The following is a 12,184-nucleotide window of genomic DNA, read 5'->3' on the forward strand; positions in this document are numbered from 1 at the left end:
AATGCAATGCAAGGTTCTTCCCAAACTGGTGCTCCCGCTTGCCATCAACGATTCGGAGCTTCACAACAAGGATAAGTCTTACTTGCTTTCTAATTTTAATGTTCCCAATATTGACAACATTTTGGAAGAACTATATACAATTAGACAACTTCCAACTACTGCTCTAGTATCTGAAAATAGCCTATCGAGTAAAGACCATTGCAAAATTACCTCTATAATATATCCATTTAAGCTTGTAATTTAGCAATCGAGGAAAGCATAATTGTATAAAAATTCTGTAGATTTAAATCGTTATAATATTAAATTCTAAACTCTTAGTGAAAAATTGCAAAATTCAAACAAATTATGTGGATTTGGATCAAAATTGTAGTAAATTTCAAGCTCCTAGTAAAATTTGCTATATTACAAAAAAAAAAAAATTATGAAAATATTAATACAAATAAGGACTGTTCATTTTATAAAGTGGACACTTTGGACATGCAATATCTTTTTAATTTATCAATGAAATCGAAATCGGTTTTCTGTACATCGTTCGCACAATAGAAAAACAAATAATTTATTTTCAGAAGACCACTCAAAGCACAATGACAATCATCAAGATTGGGAACACTGCTTGAATTAAATCAAATTTATTTTGCATGTATTATTTTCAGAATGTGTTATTCTGAGACTACCTATCAAAATATTTTGAGAAAAACGCTTACAGTTTGCTCTAGATCGATAAACATGCGTATATAATTTTAAAAGTATGGGATTTTTCAATAAAACGACCATAAAGAGTAAATTTGGTACCCAAGAATGCGGTTAAAACTCAAGATTTTGCTTTTTTTATACATATATAGTTTCTTTAGTAATCTAAACCAGTTTTGAACACGCTTATTACTTTACTTTTTTGCTGGTAGTAAAAAGATGGTGTATCAGCAAATTTGACCATAAGGAATAGATCACTAAAGTGACTCAGCGTCAGGAACTGATGGAATATTATTGATGTTTTTAAAAGCTCTACCTTAAGTTGAATAGTAAAGGATACCAACATACAATTTGTTCATTAAATTTAGGATTTTTTTCATGCGAAAAATAATGCTTAAACTTGACGAACAGTTTTTCTTAGGAGTTTTTGCAAAAACTATTTAGTTCTTCAACCGAAAGCATTTTGTAAGTTTCTGTATTTTCATAACATTGTAGAATAACACAGCGTAATAAAAATGACATTTTTGCATGTCTCAAGAATCAAATTATGTGTCTCTAGTAGTTTTAGGGATGCTGATTCTGATGCCGTTCTCAGAAATGTTCCAGCACGTCACAATTTTTAGCTACAGGTCGCAAAAGTTGCATAAAACACTGGTTTTATTGATGTTTACATAAAAATTAAACAATGATTTATCAAAAACATTTGAGATCTAATCCAACAAGCATGCAAAATAGGACTTTAACTTTCATTTCAAATTTATTTTGGTTGAAATTGCACGGTTTAATTTGAATAAAATGATTTTTTCAACATGCTTACAGTCTCCATACAAAATTCTTCGTTTCTCTTATATGGAAAAATACAATACTTTTCTAAACCAACAAAAAATAAGTTTTAAGCATCGGAAGTATCATGAACTTTGTTTATAAGTATTGTTAAACACTTGAAGTTTGAGTTCTGAGGCAAATTAAGCAAATAAATTGCCATACAAGCTGGCAAACTTGCATGCAAGTTGGCTGAAATAGTCAAATTTAGCATTTTCAACAGCTAATACAGTGATACCTCCATGAGTCGATGTTCCATGACTCGATATCGACTCATGGAACCATACTAAAAACATAATTTCATGGTTACTATGATGGTCCCTAGAAGCAGCTTTCCAAAGAATTGCTGTTCCATGACTCAATATTTCCATGAGTCGATGGTCCCTTCAATATCGACTCATGGAGGTTTCACTGTATCTCATAAACTAGACGTGCTATGATATTTCTGAAAATGGCAATGGATTCAGCAATCCTTAATTAAGTTAATAGCGGTATTTTAGTGCTTGAGACAAAACCGTGTTCCGCAGTGTAATAGTTGAACGATACACAGAAAACCGTTTACGATTTCATCAATAAATAAAAAAGATATAGCATAAACAAGGTGTCCACTTTATAAAATGAACAGTCCTTATATTAAAATCTGGCACAAATGGAAAAGACACTAGAATATTCAAATATTGAAATTCCGGTAGGATTTCAGATGTGTTTGATAGAATAGTAGCTTCAGTATCGTGATAGTGAAATCAAGAAAATATATGAATTATAGAGTATCATCGTCTTTTCAAGATCATTCCAGGACAAAGAGCACTATAGTTTTGGCAGTATCTTTCCAAAAAGTTGCGAAAGTTTGCATCGATCATCGATTGAATCGAATCGATCGATCGAAGAGATTGATCAGTTGAGGTATGAACAAATAAATAAATAAATTATTAACCCTCGAAAAGTTTTAAAGTTATTGATATAACATTGATTAATTTCATTAGCGAATAGAAGGATTTCATTGGAACTGGAAAATTGAGACACACATCGTATTGAATTTGCTACTCACTTTAAAAAAACATAATCTCATGCCATAATATCTCTGCTAGAAATGATATCAGAATTGTATTTTAAATTTAAAATAATTAATGTAAAAATAATTCATTGAAAAGTGTTTCTCTTTTGTCACCTCTCGGGGGGCCCCCTACATCGGGCCCGGGGCATTTGCCCCCTCGGCACCCCACCAAATCCGGGCCTGCTCATACGTAAACCTTTAAAGCTATTCAGCAAATTAAGATAGATAAGAGATTACTGAGATTTTTACATAATAGATCAAAAGATTGTGTACCTATCAATTATGAGCATGAACATGATTGACCGCCCGCAGTTGCTACTCCGTTATGGCAAGGACAGATGCACTTACACAGGGAACCAACAGACGCTACTCAGGATCAATAGCATCTTCAATGTGTTAGTACTTGCGGTCTCATTATTATAACAAACAATAACGGCGCTGGCTGCGTCCGAATGCAGGTCAATCTATCATGTTTGTAGTACAAGATCTCACTAATGAGGAATATCATTTATTGACTTAACTTTCAAATCAACACTCATAATAATCATTTTCATTGTAACAAAAGGAGGATTTATGTAGGTAATATCACTACTAATCTCACTATCATCAACTATGTTTACTCAAATAATCACAATTTTTGTTTTCTATCATCATCAACCACACAAACTTCTTCCGCTTTCTTTATAAACATTCGCACAAACACTTATTTAAAACATGACTCCATTATTATTTTTCAATTTGTTAAATAAAATTTCAATAGTTGGGTTCAAATAATAAAAATTTTGTCTGTGTTATTAACAAAATTATCACATTCACTTGTTGTCAATTGTTTCACTACCATACATTTATCGAAATATCATTACTAGCATCACCGTCACTATCACTAATTTTATTATGACGAGTGCAACGCAGAACTCCATCAAACACCATTCTTACGTTGCATTATAAAACCATTGATAACACTTTGGCTTCGAAACCATTACTGATTAGTTAACTACTGATCCCTGACGGCCCCTCCGTTTGAAGAGGACCTGATAATATGCCGAAACAAATTAACAGATCCTCCGCCTAAAATCAGTCGTTTCGTTGTAAATCATGAACCGTTGGAGGTGTTGGATTATTATGGTGCACCTTCTACTTTGACAACATCAGACTCTGTGATCTTGGCCAGGGACCATGTTAAGTACCGTTAAGTCACCAGTCACCGCGCGGCCTCCATTCCTCAAATGTTTGTATTTATTATCGCGTGTGCCACTATAGAAATACATGTGACTATAGTAGCACTTTTTCTAATGTATTTTTACAAAACTTTTATATTTTTCCTACAAAGTGTTGATGAAAAGCTTTCGTTTGATATAAAAAAGCTCTTAATTCATCAATCGTCTAATAAAAAAAAGTTTCTCTCAGTAGTGCTACTATAGGAACAATAGGTTTACTATAGGCGCAAGCGAGCTCAAATTTTAAGCAAAACTAATTATTTCGATCATTTTTTGAGCAAAATCAAGCTGTGTATCAATGGTACTTAAACAAATAGCTCCTGACCTTCTTGTCAAAAAATGTTTTGAAAATATTTATAGCAAAACGGCCGTAAAAAGCCACTAGTGCGACTATAGGGGACTGTCCACTAAGGGAACACCGACTCTAGTTCTTGTTACAAAAAAATTTCAGAGAAGAACTAGCTCATATGTTAAAATTCTCGTTAATAAAGAAATTTAAAAAAAAAAACAAAAAAAAAAATTAAAAACCTGGTTTATGTAGTCAAAGTTATGTGAATTCTGTTTAATAATGTAATTTGTTAACACTCTTAGTAGAAACGCCAAACAAATCACATTTTTCATTTTAACGTAAGAGTATCAAATTTTTAATAATTTCAACTAGTTTTCGCTGTAGATATTTCTAATAAGATGTAGTTCGTCGTATGAACCATGAGATTTTATGCAAATTAGATTTTTTCATCGTGTTTCAGTCGAAACACAAATACACGGCGAATGAACTCTTTCCAATATTTATGGTTGCTGTTACCGTGCATTAGTATAAAAGGGTTGAAATTATTCGATGATATTAGATTTATTGTTATGTCGTGATTTAACTAGTTCATATTATTGAGCTAAAATGAAATGGTTTAGACAACACAGTCAAACCTCCTATAACGATTTTAATGAAAAAATAATGATTTAGCCATTTTTTCAACTTTCTATGGTTTTATTGTAAAATAAGATTTGAATACCCTTGAAAATGAGTGCGCACACTACTAGCAACATATTTGCTCCACCAACAATGTTTCTTCAAGTTACAAAATTAAATCCTGACGAAAACTATACGCACGGTAAATGGTGCACCAGTGTACACGGTGAATGGTGACATAGAACGGTACGAGGCGACCTTAACATGACATTTGTAAACATAATTTTTGAGTATTTTTTATGCATCACTGATTTTAGATTTTTCCCTGAATTATGGTATAATTTCACGCTTCGTAGTGGTATTCTAGTTCGCTTCAAATGATTTGTAAAAATTATATAATTTTTTGAAGCGCAGATTTTTTTAAATGCACGGTGAATGATATCTTGACGGTAATTGCTTTTACAACCAGTTAGGATGTTATAATTTCCTCATCGGTTTCTAGATAACAAATGGATGAATCGTGGGTAGGACAATTCTTCGACTGTCCTACCTAGATGTTTTTGTGCGTAGTACATGTCCTACCTGTCCTACCCACTTCCCACGCCACTGGTTCCACAGTTATGGAGAGATTACTGTACATCTTAACTTTCTCGTGCGCTCATTTGCCTTAAAAGCATTTACAGCACTTAATAAGGCCTCCAATGACCAAAAGTTTTGTTATGTATGCTCTATTTTTGTTGCTATTCGTTTTTTGTACCTTACATTTATGAAAAAGCGAATTATGAATTAGATTCCAGCTATTAGGTTAACATTTTCACTGTCCGGTCATAGAGGACATGAGGTGTCCGGCCATAGAGGACTTGCAATGGTTTTACAAAAGGATTGCTTTTCTATGAAATTCTACATTTTCTAATAAATTTTGCATTGTGATTGATGTAAAACTTACTGAAGTCAACGTACGAAGACAATTCAGCTTAAATTATATGAAACATTTGTTGCTACACTTGTATGATTTTTTTTCGTTTCACAGGGTGAAACTTTTGACAGCTACTGTTTGTTTACGTTTGGACATGAAAACGTCATAGTTTGTAAACACTGCAAAAAAGTGTTTTAGTATCATCCTGGAATACTAAAATCTTTAAATCATTATTCGATTTCTCGAGGCTGTCCGGCCATAGAGGACTTCCTCCTATATAGAATACTATTATTTTTTCCAACTCATGTTAAACATTTCAATTCTACTTGAATGAACCACAGATAAAAAAGCGATCTTTATAAATAAATACAAATATATCGGACATGATACACTTCCCCGTTCTTTTTAATACGACGGGGTAAGTGGATCAGAATGGTTATGTGAATTTGAATGCATTTGTATGTCCTGAAATGTAGTTTTCCTTTATTTTTTTCATTCCTAGCTTACATTTGTCAAACATACCAGAGAAAATTCCTTATATATATTATAATCCTTATAACAGTTATTTTTTTATTGTATAAAAAATCAATGAGACAAAAAATGTGGTGGTTTAAATAAGATTTGTAGCAAGACCCGTTATGCTATTTGGAAACAAACTAAAAACTAGTCACTATGAATCAAGTGAAAAGCTTAAGTCCCTTGGCGCGTCTTCTCTTAGTCAGGCCAAGTGGAGTTAATGGAACCCACTACCTTAGTGGGATTTGCAATCCAAATTTCACGTGGTTGAAAATAACCCGCGTTTAGAAATTTTGATCTGCACTTGTATAAAGCACTACAACTGCAGCATAGATGTTCGAAGGTTTTGCTTTCCATGTTACAGACACGACAGATATCATTCTGAACCTGACTAATATTTTTCAAATGATATCTACTCGGACATTGTCCAGTTACTAGGCCAGTGTATGTACAGAGAACTTTCTTGTTGAGCTCTAGGAGTCTTTTCGTTACACACAGTTACATTTGGAACTAAACATCTTTTGGATTGATTACATCTTGTGGTGGCCATTCAATTGTTAATCTCGTCGTAACTTAAATTGGATCAATTAAATATTTGTCATAAGCTCCATAACTATTTTTTTCTATCTCGGTTCAAAGTCACCCGGCATTACGGTACTCGCACCCTTCTGATTGTGAATGAAGATACACTCAATTTTTGGAAGATGCATGTGACAAATTTATACATATTTTTTACCTTTTTAACGTTATTTCAACTTCTATATACAATTGAGAAATGCGTTTTGAGCACAAAGCTATTTACAATCAATAATTGAACTATTAAAATTAAATTTTCACCGCAAAACACTGCAATACGCACTGACACTGTGGGAGGCGAAGCAAAAATTCTGAAAAAAAGTTACGTGACAGCAACAAACAAAACAAACAACACCAAATTACGTGGGTAAAGAAGAACCTCAGTTGCGATTAGGGTGACCATGGACGCATCGCTTCTGCAGAAGCGATGTGTGTTGAAAAATATTGTGCCAAGGCACGGATTCCTAGAAAATTTTTGTGAGAAAAAAATGTAATAGGTACATTATTCTGAGGATTTACTGTTGGTTAGTAAAACTTTTCATATGCGGTTACAAGAGCAATCCGATATAGGAGAACATAGAACTTAATTTTACAGATGCTAGTAATGTAAAAGTTTTTATTTTAAATATCTGATTGAAAATTGATCATATTCAAGCACCTAATCACAAATTTCATAATGCCTAACTTAGGCAGCCTAAGTGGTATAGTGAGTGGCTTTGAGATGATTACACATAATACATTTTCTTCTAAGTTGAATAGTTTAGTCGTGTTTGACAGGTTGAATGTATGGTATGGGTTTATTCACAAATTTCATAACGCCAAAAATGGCCATTTTCGACATCCACCCACCCCCTCGTAACGCATTTTGTATGAATAATTTTCAAATTTTGTATGATCTGTAACATCTAAAGGATACCCACCCACCCCCTGCAGCGTTATGAAATTTGTGAATGGACCCTATGTGTGTAACACAAGCGACGAGTTGCAATTTTTAAGCGTGCGGAAACGCCGTTACACTACTCGAATTAACAACTCACCACAAGCGTGGTGAAATTGTTCTCCAACATCATGATGTCTCGCAATCGTATCGTCTTTTTTTATTAAAACAATGTCTCAAATGCTGCTCTATATGTAAAACAATGATTGAGAGCGTTTCACAAGTTAAATATCCGATGTTATAATATAATTAATGAGTAGTTCATTAATTAATTATTCTAAGCGATCGTTAGCACTTTACAAGCTGTACTGAACAAGCACCGTTATATCAGTTTACCACTGTTAAACACAGTTATCTTTGGCGTGTTTGTCTCGCACATGCGCACTGTGGTAGTCATGAAGCTTGTTATGCGTGATTTAAAAGCCACTGTAAGCTCTCCCCTCCAACACGTCGGCCGTGTGGCCTAATGGAGAAGGCGTCGGACTTCGGATCCGAAGATTGCAGGTTCGAGTCCTGTCACGGTCGAAAGATATCTTTTTACCGAGAAAAGTTTTATTTTGAATCCCTAAGAACATGCACTGAAATTTAACTATTAATAATATATTACTTATATTACATTTATTACTTATTATATATTGCTTATATAATAACATAAGTTGTTTTGTCACATTGGTAATCAGTGCTGTTCAATGCCAAAATTTTGAAAAAATTCAAATGCTTATAGCACCCTTGCATGCGAAATATCGCTTCAGCAAATATTGGTAACCGATAGTAATTCGGAAAAGGTCATCGGGAAAAACATTTTCCGATTACTTTTTTCACTACGAGCGATGATATTAGCAATATTCAAATGTCAAAGTCACGTGAAATTCATGACATTTAACAGCCCTGTAGGTAATTGTAACCGCATAACAATCACATTGAAATTTTAAAATGAAACAATGAAATTTCTACCAGAATCATTTTCTGACTATTCAATTAGTATGTGATATGAGTTGTACAAAATTTCAGCCTCAAATAAGGATTTTTGAGTTCTTGGTAATTTTAAGAAATTTTGGTTATCTCCCATACTGCCATTAAAAGCACACTTGGTATTCTATTTACTCAATGCCTACTTTTGTCGAATGTTACAAATATGCAGTTATTGGCAGAGTGGGAAAGTGCAAAAATCACAGTCAGCGAAACCAGTGAAACTCACGCCTATCGCTGCTGTAGGCAAAGTGCCTTGAGAGTAGCAAAACTTTCGTTACTAAGGGCAATTTTTGATAAGTTCAATATCAGAGTGGTAATGCAAAATTTAAGCCAGAAAGACGTCCAAGCTTGAACTCAAACAGGCATGAAATATTTGGCAAAACTTCGACTTTTTTTTTATTTGCTGTGTCGTCCGATTTGAAACTTCGACTTTAAGATAATTAAATTATTTTCATATAAATTCTCCAAATATAACTAATTTCGCAGGATTTCCGAAAATTCGCGGCGAAGGCCAAATTTTGCGGCTTCCGCGAAATCGCGAATTTCCATTGTCCCTAAATACCTCAGCGTCATCGAGCGTCGGAAACAGGGAATACGGAATACGCTTCCGCAACATGAACAATTTTAAATCAATGTTGCTTCCTCACTTTTGCCCCATATTCCGGGCACTCTGATTCGAATTCCGGACAGCTCATGGAAATCATTATTACAAAAGTCAAATCATCAATTGAAATCCTTAAACCACTAAAGAAACGTCTAAGGCAGTTGAGCAAAATAAATTTGCATAGATATTCATAGGAGAAGCTTATTAAAACGAGCCTCAAAAGTGTGAACTATCGAACGGCAAAAATTGAAACATTTCATGTGAAATGTTTCCCACACAAAGTAGAGTGTCCGGAATTTGAAGCTGTCCGTAATATGGCAGGCCCCTAACCATGCATGTGAGTAAACGGTGTATTGTAATAATTTGTGTGGATGTCCTAGGTCCTCCAAGGGCTCCATTCAATATAGGCTTCGGGATCTACGACCGTAATAAGAGAATAGAGGTTACTTTTCAAATACTCCACAGGCCCCTAACCATTCATGTGAGTAAACGATGTATTGTAATAATTTGTGCGGAAGTCCTAGGTCCTCCAAGGGCTCCATTCAATATAGGCCTTGGGATCTACGACCGTAATAAGAGATTAGAGGTTAGTTTTCAAGTACTCCACAGGCCCCTAACCATTCATGTGAGTAAACGGTGCATTGTAATAATTTGTGTAGATGTCCTAGGTTCTCCAAGGACTCCATTGAATATAGGCCTTGGGATCTACGACCGTAATAAGAGAATAGAGGTTAGTTTTCAAATACTCCACAGGCCCCTAACCATGCATGTGAGTAAACGGTGTGTTGTAATAATTTGTGCGGATTTCCTAGGTACTCCAAGAACTCCATTGAATATAGGCCTTAGGATCTACGACCGTAATAAGATATTAGAGGGCCTCCACAGGCCCCTAATCATTCATGTGAGTAAACGGTGCATTGTAATAATTTGTGTGGATGTCCTAGGTCCTCCAAGGACTCCATTGAATATAGGCCTTGGGATCTACGACCGTAATATGAGATTAGAGGTTAGTTTTCAAATACTCCACAGGCCCCTAACCATTCATGTGAGTAAACGGTGTATTGTCATAATTTGTGCGGATGTCCTAGCTCCTCCAAGATCTATATCGAATATAGGTCTTAGGATCTACAAGCGTAACCAATTATCAATAGATGCTTTTTTTGATATGGCACAGGCCCTTGTCTATGTGTAGCAGTAAAATAAGTATTGTTATAATTTGTACCGAAATCCTAGGTCCTCCTAGGCGTCGGAAATCGATTTTCGTCATCCCCTCGTCGTGCCCGTTCCGAAAATACCCATAATGCATGAGTTTCCAACGATTTTTTCAAACCAGTGGTCACCATCTTGGATTTCAAAATGGCGTCGGACATCGATTTTCGTCATCTCCTCGTTGTGCCCGTTCCGAAAATACTCATATTGCATGGGTTTCCAACGATTTTCCCATACCTGAGGTCGCCATCTTGGATTCCAAAATGGCGTCGGACATCGATTTTCGTCATCCCCTCTTCGTGCCCATTCCGAAAATATCCATATTGTATGGGTTTTCAATGTTTTTCCCAAACCAGAGGTCGCCATCTTGGATTCCACAATGGCGTCGGACATCGATTTTCGTCATCCCCTCATCGTGGCTGTTCCGAAAATACCCATAATGCATGAGTTTCCAACGATTTTCTCAAACCAGTGGTCGCCATCTTGGATTCCAAAATGGCGTCGGACATCGATTTTCGTCATCCCCTCGTCGTGCCTATTCCGAAAATACTTATATTGTATGGGTTTCCAACGGTTTTCCCCAACCGGAGGTCAATAATTTCCCATAGAATTGTCAAAATTCAAATTACGCACTGCGTAAAAAAAGTGACGTAAATTGAGTTTATTTCGTAAAAAAGTGACTTAAATTGAGGTAGCGTAAAAAAAGACTTCGAAAATTGAGGTTTTAGTGTATTACCATTTCCAGCCCTGCATACAACACTCAAAATTAAATTTAAATGTTCACTGATACAGTAGTTGCTCCGTTATTCATCGTTCAGATGTGTTAGAGAAAATTCTGGCCATTTATCACTGCAAACAAAATTTTTGTTCTGAACAATAGCAACACATAATAAAGTACCGTGCTGCTGTCCATAGCTCCATTTTTTTAATGTCAATCTATCTATACAGGTAAGGGGCGATCCATCAATTTTTTGTATGAAAATTAAAAATAAATTGTATGGCACGTAAGAAATCTCAAAACCCCCCTCCCCCCGTAAAACCCTTACATAATTAATGGACAACCCCTAAATAAAAATGGAATGATGTTTGGATGGCACGTAAAGGCTTAAGAACGGGTTGTTAAATTTAGAAAATTCTTCCTTAGTTTTGTTTCTGCAGTGTTCCGACGTGCTTGTATATATATATAACATATACAACACACGGGACGTTTCATGGATTTTTTCAACAGCCTAATTGATGGCAAGACGAAGTTTACCGGGAACACTAGTGTTAAATATTCGTTATATTCATATTCAATTTCTTCGTAAAATATAGTTGCACAGTTTATTGGACTTATGACGAAAATTTGACCTTACTCTTGACTCTTGACTTGGCAATACTCTTCTCTGCAAGATAGTCCATCGTATGCTGAACATCTCTCCCGAAGACACCAACCTTCTACCTTTCAAAGTTCTTGAGATACAGACAATTGAAGAAAATTTGCTACTAACGCCACCTAGTGGATACATTCTCATTCATGCCCTCTGTCACCAGATAGCCTTCAATCTGGTGAATAACTTTGCTGAAGACACCAACTTCCTAGCTGATAAGACTTTTGAGGTAGAGAAAATTGAAGATTTGTTTTTACTAGCGCCACCTAGTGAATGAATTTCCAATTTGACTGTTCACTGCCAGATAGCCCTTGAACTGCTGAATAGCTTTGCCGGAGACGCCAACCTTTTAGCTGTTAAGGATCTTGAGATACAGACAACTGAAGATTTTTTT

General features: G+C 35.2%; 1 protein-coding gene and 1 non-coding gene across 3 annotated transcripts in view; one reads left to right on the plus strand and one right to left on the minus strand.

Moving 5' to 3' along the window:
- LOC5565017 (tudor domain-containing protein 1) overlaps positions 1-7,002 on the minus strand; it is a 51,264-nt gene extending 44,262 nt beyond the window's left edge. For both annotated transcript variants that reach the window (XM_021846326.1, XM_021846319.1), the window contains exon 1: positions 6,859-7,002. The gene's annotated coding sequence lies outside the window, so the exon portion shown is untranslated. The remainder of the gene's footprint in view (positions 1-6,858) is intronic.
- A 1,085-nt stretch (positions 7,003-8,087) lies between these two features.
- Trnar-ucg lies at positions 8,088-8,160 on the plus strand. Its single transcript has one exon. It is a non-coding gene; the product is annotated as a tRNA-Arg (tRNA).
- The last annotated feature ends 4,024 nt before the right edge of the window (positions 8,161-12,184 follow it).

The sequence above is a fragment of the Aedes aegypti genome, chromosome 1, assembly GCF_002204515.2.
Source record: "Aedes aegypti strain LVP_AGWG chromosome 1, AaegL5.0 Primary Assembly, whole genome shotgun sequence".
Taxonomy (NCBI): Eukaryota; Metazoa; Arthropoda; class Insecta; order Diptera; family Culicidae; genus Aedes; species Aedes aegypti.